The 15,798-nt window shown below is 44.9% G+C and overlaps 1 protein-coding gene across 5 annotated transcripts in view; it reads left to right on the top strand.

The window, feature by feature from the left end:
- The first annotated feature begins 5,599 nt into the window (after positions 1-5,599).
- The window catches only part of FBXO34 (F-box protein 34), a 39,263-nt gene continuing 29,064 nt past the window's right edge, over positions 5,600-15,798 (top strand). For all 5 annotated transcript variants that reach the window (XM_066552593.1, XM_066552594.1, XM_066552589.1 and 2 more), the window contains exon 1: positions 5,600-5,700. The gene's annotated coding sequence lies outside the window, so the exon portion shown is untranslated. The remainder of the gene's footprint in view (positions 5,701-15,798) is intronic.

The following is a 15,798-nucleotide window of genomic DNA, read 5'->3' as shown; positions in this document are numbered from 1 at the left end:
TGCAGCAGTCGGGGAAAAGTCCCCCCATTTCTGCACAGACTGACAAAGGTTACAGCAAAGGCCACAAATATTGACCATCCAGCCTAATCCTACAGTCATTTATTTGCTAGAGATAATAAAAGACCAGCATGGAGGTTATTGAGTGCTGCCAAAGTGATGGTTTGGAAAAGATCCAATTAAACAGAACCACAGGAGCTCAGATCTGTGGGGTGTACAGAGTCCAATCCAATGCAGTCCTCGGCATTTGCTGATTTTTTTTTTTACTCCACTTTTTCTCCTATGGAATTTGAGGACATCAGCAATTCCACCTTATATCAGGATATAGTCCAGTGATGTGAGCCATGCTGAAACACAAGTTTTAGGGAGAAAGTGAGCTTAGGAGTGTCATTTCAACCAAAAATTGGGGTTTTTTTCTTACTGCATACCTGAATATGCTGAAACAGGACTTATTTGTTCCTTGAAGCATCTGGACTGGCACCTTTGCTCATTTCCACTCTCATGGGTGTCCATACAGGATTTGGGAAACTTTGCTACAGCCTGGGCTTAATCTCAGGAGCTCAAGTAACACCAGGAGTGATAACACAGCCGTGGGCCCTTGAGGAACCTGAGTACCTGCCCTGGGCTTGCTGTGCACCTCTGCAGGTGTCACCTGAGCCAGGTAGGTTACAGCCAGAATGGGTTTCCTTAAAGTGCTGCACAGACACCTTCCACTGACAGTATTTAGGTCACCACAAGGGCCTCAGTGTGTTTGAATAGTGCCAAGATTTTAAAGTGTTGCAATATCACTTAAGATAAAACACTCAAATCAGGTCTTTTCCAGCCAAATTCCTGACTGCTACTGATTTTATTGTGCTAAGAGAAATAAACATATTACCATTTCATAGAAATAAACAAGGGATAAATAAACAAGCCATGCCTGAAAGGTTAAACTCCTTGTTCTCATACAGACCTGATGATTTTATGATAATATCCCACTTTAGCCATAGAGCTTTGAGAACCAATTTGAATTTCTTTATTTCTTGGCAATATAACTGTCATTATCCCATACACTTGGTACTGAGGAGATCATTCTGTGGCAATCTGCTAACTTGCTCTTTCTGCTCTTCATTCCTTCACATGGAATATTGTTCTTTGTGAAGGTGATTCTCCCCACCCTGGCACAAGTCAAGTGCAATATGGAGTGTGTAGGGAAAAATTTATCTTCAAATTTAGCCCTGAAATAATTACATTTTCTGATCATGTTTTTGGTGAGAGTACAGGTAAATGGAGTTATAAAGCTGTACCCCACAGCCACTTGCCTGCAGACAAAGAAAATCCTCTGTAGGCAAAGTAAGACACTGCAGAGGGCACAGGTTGCCAAATTCAATTGATAACCTCTCAATCAGGGATTGAACAGCAAATTCATTTTCATGCATTGGCTGCTCTTCCCACTTCTGCTCAGGCTTTTCACCTGAAGTGGTTGCTGGTTAAAAACCAGAACAAATTGTGGGAGCTGAAAATAGAAGTGAAATTCCTGGTTTTGAGCAGCTAGGGAACACAGTTCAGCCTCTTGCTCTGTTCTGTGTGGTTTAGTTTGCTCTGCAGCCCATTTTTACCAGGGATGGGAGGAAGCCACCCCCAGTGCCTCAGCCTGTCACCTCCTGGGAGGAGGTCATGGTCCAAACAGGTAGAGAGAGATGTTTGGACTCTCACCTGGATGAGCCTGGAGAGTGTCTTCCCTTTCCTGGCTATTTCTCCACCACCCAGATCAGCACATACAACAAATATAACATCAAATACAACCTTGACACCCATGGTGTTCAACAGAAATTGTTATTGCTCCAGTCCTTCAAAGAGCTCTGCCAGACTCCTAAACCCCAACGTGGGCCTGGGATCCTGAGCTGATGGAAACACCTCCACTGGCTCTGCAAAGGTGTCGAGTTTGCTGGGGTTCCCAGGACGAGGTGAGAGATGAGAATTTGACTCTATGTTCTTAGAAGACTGATATATTATATTATATTATATTATATTATATTATATTATATTATATTATATTATATTATATTATATTATATTATATTATATTATATTATATTATATTATTATATTACATCTATACTAAATAGAGAAGGATATAGACAGAAGGCTTAACAAGAATGAATAATAAAAATTCATGCCTGACTCTTCAGAGTGTGACACACAGCTGATGGTGATTGGTCATTAAGTTAAAACAGTTCATATGTTTGGATAAACAATCCCCAGACTACATTTTGGAGTAGCAAACACAGGAGAAGCTGAGGCTTCTAGGCTTCCCAGGAGAAAATCCCGGTGAAGGGATTTTTCAGAAATTATAACAATGACACAAAGTGATCTAATACAGCCCTCATTTGCTGTTTCCTTCTCCCTGCTCCCAGGTGGGAGTTTCCACTTGCCCTTGGGAAGTGTCTCTCTCTAGACTATAAATAGAAGGACAAGGTACCTGACTCTGGAGATTCTATTGCACTCTGGCAGCTGATACCCAAAAGCTGGATGTTGTAGCACATTTATAAGCTCCCAGCTTTCACAAAAATGCAAACTAGCAATGTCAGCATGCAAAGTGCACTTGGGAACACAGCCTGAGTGGTTTTATCTCAGCATATCTGTACATCCTCTGTTATTTACGGGGTGTTTACACCAAATGTTCCCTGCTGCTACAGATGTCACTCACAAACCTGCTCCAGCACTGCAGGTGAAAGCATCCTCAGCTGGCTTCTTTCCTCAAAGCCCAAGGCCATGTTCTTAAGGATATCACACTTCTTTGCAAACAGACTTAACCCTTCTTAGTTTTCTTCTAGAGGCAAAGAGGGGAGTGGGAATTAACCCCAGAAGAAATGCTGGATTCGACCATAAGCCAACCATAAGCTGAGACCAAATTTTTTTTTGTTTCCAGAGACTTTGAGTGGGTTGCTTTGGGGAAATTGTGGTTTTTTTAATCTCCTTGAGCAAAAGCAGATGAATAAACACTTAGTGGGGTGGGATTAGATGAAGTCTCAGCAGTAGGAAGTAGGTTTCTGAGTTAGGCCAAGACCATTACATTTTCCTCTGAAAAGAGCATCCTTTTCCCTACTTGCACAATAATTCCAGTGGGGGTTTTTTTGTTTTTGTGGTTTTGTTTTTTTTTTTTTTTTTTTTTTTTTTTTTTTTAATTTTGGCAGAAAACCTGTATCTTTTTTTGGCATGTGCCTCCTTTGTGTCTCCATTGCCCAGGGGCAGAACACCTCCAGTGGAAGCTGCTGGAGCTGCTGGAGTTGTGCTTCATATTTAAAATGAATACAGCCAGTAAGGGACAGTTTCTTCTCTTGGTTTAGGGAGTACAACACAAGCTGTGAGGAATATGACTGCTCATCAAGATGGAAACAATAAAAGAGCTGTAAGGACTTGGTTAATCCTCTTTGCTCTGACAGAGTTAAACTTCTCCAGGTCTCTGATAAGATAGGACTTGTTTTCTTTATCTATTTTTTTTTTAATGTTCAAGGCTACTGAAATGCAGGAGGGCCAGATGGCCATTTAAGCTAAACAATGTGCAAAATCTTTCTTATATTATCACTAAGTGCCCCGAGGGGGTGGGAGGAGAAAGGTTGTTTAATCATTAGAAGTCACTTAGCAGCAAATGGCAGTTCACTGTCTTTATCAATTTACAACAAAAGATTGGGGCCATATCTTTGTGAGGCCTTTCCTAATATGACAGGGCACATATTTCATTCCCCTTTAAGTCACCTGGGGATATCTTGCATCTCTGCATGTCACCCAACCGTGGGGCCATGCTAGTAAAAAGGTTTTTTTTCCATATGCACTTGGTCCTATACCAAAATACAGAATTTTCCCCTGGAACACAGGAAACTACTGTGTCAGCAGCAGCTAAATCCCGTTGTTGTTCTGTGGTTTGTTACACTTGAGAGGAGAAAGTATTGGACGGGTGAGAACAGTAGGGTCTGTTTTCTGTCCTGTCCTCATCTAATGTTTGACCTTCAGTAACTCATCTCACCTCTGTCTTCCCTCCCACCCTCGATTTGTATTTCACAGTCAACAGGGGCTGCAGAGACTTTGGGAGGTTCATCTCAGCCACCCGAGGCACCATGGAAATGTGATCCTGGGCCTTGGCTAATTAGCTCTGTCCCTGGTCAGGGCTGTCATGGCACAGTGCTGTGCTGACACACTTACACTGCTTTTTAGCTTGAAAACAGTCTCAAGGATCTCCTCTCAGTAGTGCAACCAGAGAGTAACTAGTGCTGCCCTCCAGCATCAAGGCAGAGTCAGAGAATTTCCTGAGTGGAAAAGCACCCACAAGGTTCATCCAGTGGAACTCCTGGCCCTGCACAGACACCCCAACAATCCCACCCTGGGCCTGAGAGTGTGTTCCAAACACTCCTGGAGCTCTGGCAGCCTTGGAGCTGTGGCCATTCCCTGGGGAGCCTGGGCAGTGCCCCACCACCCTCTGGGGGAAGAACCTTTTACTGATATCCAAACAAAACGTCCTCTGAACAGCTTCCTGCTGTTCCCTGGGGTGGAAAGAAGCCAGGCCTTTTCAGTTTGCTGCCTGCTTCCATCATCTAACTAGAAATGATTTGCCTAAGTCTTTTAAGGAGAGGGGAAGCTCCTTGTAGAAACCCTTTCAGGTTCAAACTACCATCTGATGCCACCGCTTAATTCCCCTTTTCTCAATGCCTTCTCTTTGTGTTTCTCTCTTCTTGTCAATACCTTTTGTTTCAGAGGATTTCTCCAGTGTCCTTCTCTTTCTCTCTGCAGGCTGAGACTTCTAGAGCACTGCACAGGGAAGATGGCTGGGGTGACACTTGCATGACAAACCACTGCTGTGGATACATCTACAGCAGGAACAACAGCTCTTGTTTGCCTCTGCCAAGGACAGATGACAGCAAAGGGTATTTAGTGATTGTGCCGGGGAGGAAACGGTGGCAAAACAAGCTGGCAAGGCTGGCACCACGCTGGTGGGGTTCCAGCAGGGAGGGACACTCCCAGTGACCTCCCTGCAGCTCTTCTGCCCAGGGAGATGGTGGAGTCACCATCCCTGGAGGTGTTTGAGGAAAAACTAGACGTGGCACTCAGTGCCATGATCTGGTTGACAGAGTGGTGTTCTGTCATGGGTTGGACTCGATGATCTCAGAGGTCATTTCCAACCTAATTGATTCTGTGATACTTCTGGCCCTGCAGTCGGGAGTTCAGTAGGTTTCAAAGCCAGGAGCTTTTTCGAGCGACTTTTTGGCCTCCTATACAGGGCCTTACAGATTTTTAGCCCAGACTAAATTCACTGCTAAGTTGCCGGTGTCCCCGCAGCGGGCTGGGAACTGGCACCTCCGTGGCTTCCAGTGCCACGTTGGTCGCTAAACCTCTCGGTGAGCTGAAGCCCGGCACATCGGGGAGAGCGGGGAACCACGGGGTCGCCAGCGCCGGGGGCTGCCTTGGAACCCGCTGGCCTCGAACAGGCACTGGCGAGGAGCGAGGAGCCGGGAAGCGCCCCGAGCCGAGCCCCCGGTGCCTGGCGCGGCGGGGCGGCCGGTGCCTGGCGCGGCGCGGGGGCGGCTCCGCGTCCCGCCCCGCTCCGCCCCGGATTGGCGCGGCCGCCCGGCTCCTCCCGCCGCCGCCGGGCGCAGGGGGGATCCGGCCGAGCCGAGCCGAGCCGAGCCTGGCGGCTCCGCCACGGCCCGTCCTCCGGCCCCGCTCCCGGTAGGCTCCCGCGGGCGCGGCACGGGTGGGTGGGCGCTGGGTTCGGCGCGGTGCGGGCAGGTGGGTGGCGAGCGGCGAGCGGGGCCCGCCCGCAGCGCCCGCGCTCCGCCGGCCATGGCGGCTGCGGGGCCGCCGAGGGGCCGCTGCCGCCCGCAGGACGGGGCCGCGCCGAGGGCACCGCGCTCTGCCCGGCTTTATTTTACCCGCTCGCTTTATTCTGTCCACGGTGCTCCCCCAGCGCCCCGCTCCCGGCCTCCCCGGCGGTTTTGTGGTGCTCCTTCCCCAGCTCTCCCGGCCCGGCGGCTCGGGCAGCGGCAGCCCGGGAGCGGTGCCGTGTCCCCCGCAGCCCCGCTCACCGTGCGGGGCGCGGAGCATCCCCGCTCCCCGCGGTTGCGTAACGCGCCCGTCCCACGCGTGGCCGGGTGGACCGAGCCCCCCCTGTTTTCTGCGGGTCAGTCTTTTCGCGGATCTTCTTTTAAAAGCAACCCCCCTCTAAAACCGCGTGTTTTCCCCCCAAATTTTGATCTCCTGAGTTGCGGTCACTTTCCCGGTGGTGTTTTTTCTGTACGGCTTCCCCCGTGGTTCATCCATCGATCAGCCGCCCTTCAGAAGGGAGGGGTTGTGAACTCGCTAATTATAAACAGTGATCCGAAAAGAGCTGTAATGGTTATTAGATATTGTGATAATTCTTGAATGACGCCTTCGCGTGGGGATGGCGTAAGAACCTAAGGAAAGGTTAAAAGTACAATTACAGTGGAATTGATTTCTTCTCGGAATTACTTCCTCCGAGGCCTTACTCGAAAACAATAAGCTTAGCTTTTAATTTCTTCAGTAAACCGAGATTATTGACTTGTGCCATGCGGCTCCCAGTTGGAAAAATCTGCTTGGGTCAGCCGGACAAGTGGGTCTAAGGCTCGTCCTGCGAGGTGCTTTCGTACAACGCCCAGCAGCCGCGTGCGTCTCTGCTCTGTTTTTAAATAACCGGCTTGGATGGGGCTGTAAAGCTCATCCCCAGCAGCCCGGAGCGTGTTGCGGGCTGTAAAAGCCGCCTGCGAGGCCGTGTAAGTACTCCAGGGCTGGCCCTGCCCTGCTGGCGCTGTCCTGGCCGTGCCACAGCGCTCGGCATCCAGGTTTGGTGGCTGGAGATATCCAGGGGAGCTGTGGAACAGGCGAACGTGCGGCGCAGGCTCCAGCCGAGAGTCTTAATGAGTGTTTGCGTAGTGCTTCGTGTTTTCTCGGATGAAAGGTTTTACATAATTGGCCATTATAATTGTCTGTCACCCCTAGAGAAGAGCCAAAAAAACCCCCCTAAAAGACAAGCGTGGAGGTAGGTAGTTGTCTTAAAAGTCCAAAGTCTAAATGCCTGTAGGTTGTGAATGCTGTTACTTCTGGGTGTGGAGACAGCAAAATGACTGAGTAAAAAAAAAAAGAATTTATCTAATTCTGTCCTCCTTTTGAGCCATTTGATCAGCATCATTGGGACAAATGACATCCTGCTTGCGTTTGAGCTGCTTGTTCTTCGGCGCTCAGAAGAATTCCTAATGTGACTCTGGTTCTACCGGTGTTAATGTTTTTGTTTTTTTTTTTTTTCCTCTTGAAATCTTAACTGGAAGCCTTTTACAGTGTTTTGATTCCTTTTTAATAAATGGCTAAGCCCTTGCTGCAGGGGATGGGAGTGTTTTGAACGCAGCATTTTTGGGTCCTGAGGGGAGGGGGAAGGGAGCGCCTTGTGTTGATTTCCAGCAGCCACCCGCCTTCCCCCAGCCTGAGTGAAAGGGCCTTATTGACTGATTTTGAAGGTAACCTGCCCAATTCTCCTCTTACATGCTAAAACCCATAAATTTGCTGTAGCACAGAGCCTTTGAGGGGAAGAAATGGAATGTCAAGGAGCCTGGGCTTCATCACGAGCAGCCTGGTAACAAAGGCACTGTCTGTTAATTGCATCGTGCTTATCAAAATCTCCCCTCCTAATGACAGAATAACAATTTAATAGGTGTGAAAAGTTGTGGGGTTTGATTTAATACCACTGTTTTAAAATCATCCTGCGTGCTCAGTGGGACTAAGTTGTCGCTTTCATATTTAATTGGAGAGCGACCAGAGGCTGAGGAGAAAGCTGGGGATGTTTCACTTGCACTAAATGCTCTTTAAAATCTTTTCCCCATTTGGAGAAGAATTGTGAGTGGCTTGTTAAGTGCTGAGCTGCAGCTGAGTGACTTAGAGGTTATAAAACATCTTTCTGTGTCTCTTAAATTTGGAAGCTCATCTCGAAGCTTGTGCTGTGGGTGTTTATCACAGGCTGCTCTGCAGCTCCAGGAAGGACTGTGGTTTTAGGGTGTGGAGGGGCCGGGTTAGGTTTGGGTGATGTGAAGGTGAGAGCTGTGCAGTGGATGCACGACCCTGCCTGGGTAATGACACTCCCTGAGGTTCCAGGTGTCAACACCTTCTTCACCATGTGTTATTTTCATTTCTGGCTGCCCCTGTAGCATAACCCAAGCGGCATTTTGCTATAATCCTCACACACACAGAGGTTGTTGTACTCCCAGCAGCTAGGGCACATTTCAATATTCCTGTTGCAGGTTTGATACCAGGTTTCAGAGAAGAGAGCAGCTTTTCTTGGATCTGATGGTTGAACCTATAAGAAAAACACAGGACTGATCCCAAACCTATCATGAAAGATAACATAGCCTGGGAAGCATCTCTCTCGCCCTTGTCTGCTGAGATTTTTTTTCTCTTGTGGATTATTTGGTTACTGGATTTATCACTGGATGTTCCAATCCATAGATTTGAGCTTTTGAAGGAAATTCTGGTTCAGTGAAAGTTGTGGGTTAGAGATCCTCTTCTGTAAGCTCTGCAGGAAGGAGGGCACAGGAATGCTGCTTTGGTATGTGTGGCTGCTCCATTTTTATTTGTACCATATTTTACTGGCTTGCTTTCTAAGCTATTTTGATTCTATTAACTTATTAAACTTAGAGTCTATTAAAGTCAGTGTGACAGTCTTTCTTTAGTGTAGGAGTGTTGTCCTGTTTTTTCAAATGTCCTTTTTTCACCCCTAAAATATAAAACCAACTAATTGTCCATAGTTCAGATTTTGCCTGAAATTGTGGGATTTGTGTTTGGAATTCACACTGTAGTTGTGGATTTAGTGTTTATTCCCAAATAACTTTTTTTTTGTCTTTATTGTGGAAGGGGAATATCTGCTGTATCACTTGCTAATCCTGCTGTTGCAGTTTTATGCCTAGAGCATAACTGGAGCTGTATTTACCACTGTAGGCATGGTGGTTGGTTTATTTAACTATTTTGGGTATCAAACACAGAGAAATCACAGCAGGACAGTCTGGTGGAGGTACAGGATGAGCATCAGTGGTACCATGACCTGGCTGTCCAAATTTGGGTGTCAGGGAGAGATGGATTAAATATAGCTCAGGTGTGTCCCAACATGTTGCAGCTGCTCCTCCTGTTGCAGTACAGGGCTAATAGGAATGTTTACATAGATCACCTTCCTACACATCCCAGCTTCAACCACCTCTTTAGTAGCAAGTTGCTGCTGGGCAGCCTCATGACTGCTTCAAGCTGTTTGGAGAGTAGAAATAAACTACAGAGGGACACATAAATGGCTGTTAATAAAGTGTCAGCTTTAAAACAAAAAAAATTAGAAATGGCTGACTGGTATCTTGGGGAGCAGAAAATAGTGCTGGTTCTTTATTTTTTTTTTCTCCTGTGTGATTAAAAAATAATCCTGCTTTAGAAGCTGCTCTGTCTGCAGTTCACAGCACAGTGATGGCATTTGGGTGGCAGGGAGGCAGAATTGCTGCCAGTTAAAATCTTGCTGTCCTAATGTGCCATTCCATGCAGTGCTTGGGAGCTGATATGCAGTGTTCTTCTGCCTTGCAGCAAAACAACTAGTGATTAAAAATTCAGCAGATGCTGTGGTTCACTTAACTGCTTGTTCTTGTATCATTCAGGTCATATCACACAATTAATGTTGCTAATGTTCGATCTAGCTTTTTTTTTTTTGCTCTGAGAATGGAAATTATCTGAACTACCATGGGATTTACAGAACTGTTTTGGCAGGAATTGGGCTGTGCAGAGTAAGTTATTCAGGACTGTTTTTGCCCTTCCCCTAACTTGGAGAATCTTCTTTTGATTTCAGAAATACTATTTGTTCATGCCAGACAGGGCTGTAATTTCTGCAGCTTTTCTGACTTTAAAAATCAAAGTGTTTTCTTTAGATTGCTTTGAGATAAATGAGACTCCCTAGATGAGAAGGAAGAGGGGGAGAGCATGATAGGTGTAAGTGCTTGCTTTCTTACTTAAACTCAGTGTTTCATTTGGCCACAGAAGTATTTTTGTAAGAGAATTCTCATTTTGTTGCGGGCAGGGTTTCTGCTGCTTTCAGTACATCCACTTTTAACTTGCACAATTTTGGTTAATAGTATTCAATCCAGGGTGTCACTTACTTGACTTTGAAATTAGCATTAAATTTTACTTTCCCCTCCCTATGTTCCTTTAATTATGTAAGTTTTGGGTTCTTTTTGTAACACACACAGATTCTAGAAATCTTTTCTAGGCTCCCAGAAAGTAATATTCATGTAGGAAGAAAGAGACTTGTAGTTGTTTTTTATTTCTTTTACCAGTTTTCTGCTTGGAAGCTGGTCTTTAGGAAGAAGCTTATCCACTTTCTTTGTGATCAGTGCAGTAACTTGGTTTTGGTTGCTCTCCCTGCCCCTTCTCAAGACTCTCCTGCTGCTGCTGGGTGGTGCCCCCTAAACTGAATGGATGTGTTGATATGAGCCTTCATGGCCTGTGCAGTTCTAAGAAAGATAAAATGCAGCCTAAAATTAAAATTGCTGGGTCTTTCAGCCTCTTTGAGAGGAACTTGCTGTGGTGGGAGAGCCTTGGGCTCCAGAGCTGGAGAAATTAAATTGAGAATATGGAACACAGGTGGAGTACTTTGGTCAAGGGCACACACAAGGTTCAGCCCAGGGCTGAGGGGAAGGTTGTGTCTTTTCCAATGTGAAGCAAGGGGCAAATCCACCCCAGGGATGGAAAAGGTGAATTTGTATCACACGGTGTGTGATGGGCATGCCTGTGAACCAGGTTTTGGAGAAGGAAGGGGCAAACCCAGGAGTCTTTGCTGACACACGTTGTTTGGACTTGCAGTTTGGGTGACTTTTTGTGATCTGTCAATTAGCACATCAAGAGGATGTATTTTCAGTCAAGGAAGACATTTTTCTTTGGAAAAACCTGTTTGGACTATTAACTCTAAATGTACTTTGAGAGAACTTGTCTCAACCAAGTTGTCAGCAATCAGTTTGAAAAATGAAGTCTTAAATATGTAAAGCTTCCCCCAGCCTCTTCAGTGTCCTGCTCAGAATGATGGCAAAGGAGGATTCAGGCTGACTTTTGCATATTCCATGAATGCATATATCCAAAGTGCTGTACTTCCAGAATTGATATTCAGGATAATATGTTTAATCTTCAATTGCAAAAAAAATAGCTTCACACATAGCTAATTCCATCTGCTGGAGGAATAAGAGTGAGGCTAACTTCATCACTTATTTGGGACCTGCTTTTTGCTGTGCTAATTACTATCTATGAACTTTGGAAATTTGCATAATTTTTTGGCAAACCTAAGCGGCAGCCATTTAATTTAGAATTTTTATTAACTTTAAACATCCCTAGCAACTCCTAAGCTGCTTCTGGTTCATTTTGTGGTTTTGCTGTTTTAGAGGGTTTGATTTTGAAAGCTTCAGTAGCTTCTTTTGTCTTTTCCTTGCAATGACTTTATATAAGCAACAGCAGCTTGCTGCCATTTCCAGTAACTTTCAACCTGCAATGTGACACAAAATTCCTTCTGTCATTCAGATAAAAAAAGCGTTGAAGTTAAGTTCTTGTTAAAAAAATAATTCAAAAAAAGTAAAATTAGAAGGTAGGTTTTGGTTGCTCTTCTGCAGTGTGAGAAGAGCACTTGAAATATTTTAAGAGTATATGCATTTCCAAAAGTAACCTTGGGGAAACTGGGGCATGTCAAGTCTGGTCCTAATTCTGGTAAAAGCTGGTCTTATGATATGAATTTTTAAGCTCCAAAGAGTTTGGATATAAATTCATCATTGCAGATAGCTACTAAATTTTCTTTCTTTCTCAAAGACTTTATTTTGACACGTTTTCAGCTTCCCAAGCTGTCTAGCCATGCCTTTTCCACTTGGTTTGCTTTTGTTTTTGTGACCTCCACCTTTCACTGATTTTGCTGGTTGGCAGTCAGTGGAGGTGGATAATCTGTAAAATATTGAAGCAGTTGGAATTTTATAGCAAAAAATACTGTCTGCTTTATTGGAATGCTGTCATTTGGAGTCAGCTGTTACATGCTGATTTTCTTTTGGAGGCAATAGACTGGATTAATTTTAAAATTTGAATTATTTGTGCCCACTTTCTGTCTCAGTAACATCAGAAACTTCCCATGTTGCTCAGTGCAGTTGCACTCCCGAGTCTTTGTTCCTCTTTTCTCATCCCTCTTGCTCTGTTGACCACTTAAAAATGCATTTTCTTCCTTGGGATGAACGGGGTTATATTGCCAGACTCTTTAATTCCTCTCTAATTGGCAGAAAGCCAAGCATAAAATCTTCATAAGTCACCCTAGAGGTTTCTTTGTATGTGCTATTATTTTCTTTGCGTGCTAACATCACTGAAAATACTTTTTCTTTTTTTTTCCCTCCCCCCAAGTCTAGACCAGGCATAATTACATTCGTGTGTATGTGTAGGCTTGAGTGCTGCCATGCTGCAACACCCAATTTGAAGTCCTTGGGCAGTTTAAGACCAAAATTTCTTGTAGCATCAAAGGCAGCACTATCCCCTCTGCATCTAGGGAGGTGAAGTCATTTTCTGGTGTATCTGAACTTCAAAGACAGGCTCCTGGTTTGTGCCTGTGGTCTGGCTTTCTGAGATGTGGCATACTGCAGGCTGTATTTTAAAATAAAGAGTTTGGACCCTGGGTTCAAGCAGGACTTGTGCATCAGTGATAGTGGCCAGTGTTGCATTGTGGATTAATTATGTTCATGTGCTTCCAGAGCACCCCAGTTCTCTTTTCATTTATGAAACTCTTAATTGAGGTCTTTGTTCTGAGCTTCACCTTTATTGCAAAGTCTAAAAATCCTTCCCATCATGAAGCCTTTGCTCTTGTGTTGGGTCTTTTAATGTTTTTATGTCTTCAGAGCTTCTGTGCTTCCTCCCACCCTGACTGCTGAGGCTGAGACAAGCTCCCTGGAAATGTACATGCAGAACTGCCCCTTCTTCTCCTGCTTGAAAGGAGGCTCTGGCTTTGCCATGATGTTTATTGTGATTTTTTCTATTCATTTTTTCGTTCATTTTCTATTCTATTCATTTTTCTATTCATCCTATTAATTTCTATTCCCTTTCTGGCTTCCTGCACGTGTCCTGGTGCTGGGGAGAGGAGGATCCACTGCTGAGCACTGAGGACATGCAAGGCAAGGTACCTGGACACAAGTGGGAAGGGAATTCTAGAAGAAACCTCACCCTTAAGGAAATCTTGTTGCCTGAAAGTGGATTTCTACACCTCAGTTTGACCATCAGGGCACCAGAGCTTGCCAGCAGGTGTGGGACAGACTTAGTTCCTTGCATTTTTTCACTTTATTTCCTCTCTAAAAGAAGGATAACACTCTACCATTGGTTTTGTTTTTAATGAGGTAACTTTATCTTAATAAACAGATGAATGAGGTGATGCAAAGAGTGCTTGTTTTTGTGGGTGAAATCTCTGTGAATCTGCAGCTCCTTCTGAAACTGGGGCTGTGGGAGGATTACTGATAGCAATGAATCCATCTTCCATGTGTTAAGGAAAAAAAAAGTTCCTGTATTTCTCTTAAAGTGCTTATGGATTTTTTTAGATGCAGTAGGACTGCAGATGTAGTCATATTAAAATATAAAACATCTCACTTCGAATTGGTCTCTCAGCAGAAGGAGTTGGAGACGTGACTTTGGTAGAAGTTACTGGGAATTCTCTTTTCAATGCAGCTTTGCAGCCTGTGCTGTGGATGGGAGCCCAGAGCAGTCTGAGTCATGCTTCCTCCATGGAGAGGACATTTAGGGGATGCCACCAGCAGTGGACTAAACCAGTTTTCCTAATGATTGCTTTGTTCAGCTTTAGCTACTTATGGGGTTGTTCAGATGGTGTCAGCTGATGTGTCAGCTGGAGGCCATGGGGTAAATTGTAGGATAAAGAGCAGTAGTTTACATACCTTTGTAGCAAATGTCTCTGCTGCCATTCTGCATGCTCTTCTTGCCTTAAAAGGGTTTTTTTTAAGCCCTTTTTCCTCGTTTGGATCAGTAGATGCATGGAGCAAGGAAAGGGTTGTGTGTGGATTTTGTGAGGTTAACACAATGCCATCCCTGACCTGACTGAATCCTACCAAGTGAAGGCGCCAGTGCATCCTGCAGGGATGGCCCATTGTCTTTGGGAAAATGTTTTTAAGAAATTGGGAAAAACTTGGTTTTCACTTATTCCTCAACATTTTCCTGAGAGAAATTCACTCAATGGAGTGAATTCACTGAGTGAAAATTGCTGCATCTCTAGTGGACCTATACAGAGCAAGTTTGTTGATGTTGCTTTACTGGTGATTTTAAGGTTATTTTAATATTTTTATTTTATTTTAAGGATTTGGGGAATGCCCCCTATCCCCTAGCTCTCCCCTGTGCTCCTTGGGTCACAGATAGAGAAACTTGACTGGGATATAGGTAAGGCAGAGGCTGCTGAGAGAAGCCTTGTCTTTAATTAGACCAGTGGGTATCACTGGGGTGGAGGGGAAGAGATGAGTGAGCTTTTGAGCCTGAATAAATGTCAGGTTGTATTTTATCAGACTTGCAGTTTGGAATCAGGGATTCACTCAGTTTCCATTTGGCTGTGGGCTGTCTGGGGCCTTTTTGCATCTTCCATCTCTTAGCTGCAGTTATGGGAAAGTTCCATATACCATTCTACAGACATAAAGCAGAGCTCTTTAGGGGAAGGAAGGGTAAATAACCCGGGTAAAATGAGCCAGGCTGCAGTCAGTAAAACTACCCAGAGTGCCAGCAAGTGATACCTGTGTCCTGAGTTTAATCTATTCCTTCCCAGTGGTCATACTCAGGAGGATTAGTGAGAGATGCTTTAACCTAAAGCTACTTGGAACAGCAGTGCTTTTTTTATTCTCCCCTCTCAAAAGTGGTTTGCTTTTACTAAAATAGCTAAATGCAGGCATGTTAGGCTTAATATGGATGTGTGTGTGGGTACCTGAGAAAGCATCCCATTAGGTAACCCTGTAGCTTTCTCCTGGGGAGATGCTGAGAATATCACCTTTGCTGCCAGTCAGGGCCAAGCCAGGCTTGTTAGCAGCTTGTAAGTGACAGCCCTACTTTGCTTTGTGGGTATTTTAAGTGATGAGGGTAGCAGAGCTCCAGGGAGAGGTGATAACGTCTGTGCTGGTTTTCTTCTCGATAGGGAGGTGGCAGAGGAGGAGGAGATAGGACTAATTGCATACCTTCCAATTCCAGTTACTTCATTACAGAATAGTCATTGGAGCAGCCCTGCAATCTGCTCTGATAGCAGATAAGTGGCGTGGCTCGCAGCACTTCAATCTAAACAAAACTTAAGTGCTTTTTCCTTTTTCCCTGGAGTGAAACTGTAATTTCGTTATGTGAATGTCAGCCAGGACAAAGTTGTTTTTGCAGCTGTCATGATGATTCTCTGGGCTTTGTGTTAGAGGTATGTCCCCAGTGTATGTAGCAAAAATATCCTAAAATACTGCATTCCCATACCTGGAAGCTTCAGTTGAAGGCTCTCCAAATGTTTGCCAGGTGAAGATCTGTTTAGCTTTGACGTTAGATGTCTCAGAGGGTTTAGATATAAACCAGTGAAGGTTTGGATTATATTCCTTTCCATAGCAATACATGTTAATTAGCTGCTCTGTCTGCATTAGGCCCTGAAACAGTCAAGTGAAAGAGCCTGAGCACATCTCTGCTGCTTCAGAATATGAGTCCCTGTGGTGAGGGTGGTCACGTCGAAGCACTGCCTCATTTTGGTTCTCTGGTGTGGAAATGGTGTGAAATGCAGCC

This window comes from Molothrus aeneus, chromosome 6 (assembly GCF_037042795.1).
Source record: "Molothrus aeneus isolate 106 chromosome 6, BPBGC_Maene_1.0, whole genome shotgun sequence".
Classification (NCBI taxonomy): Eukaryota; Metazoa; Chordata; class Aves; order Passeriformes; family Icteridae; genus Molothrus; species Molothrus aeneus.
The sequence above is the reverse complement of the archived record's forward strand: the minus strand, read 5'-3'. Positions and strand labels throughout refer to the sequence as shown.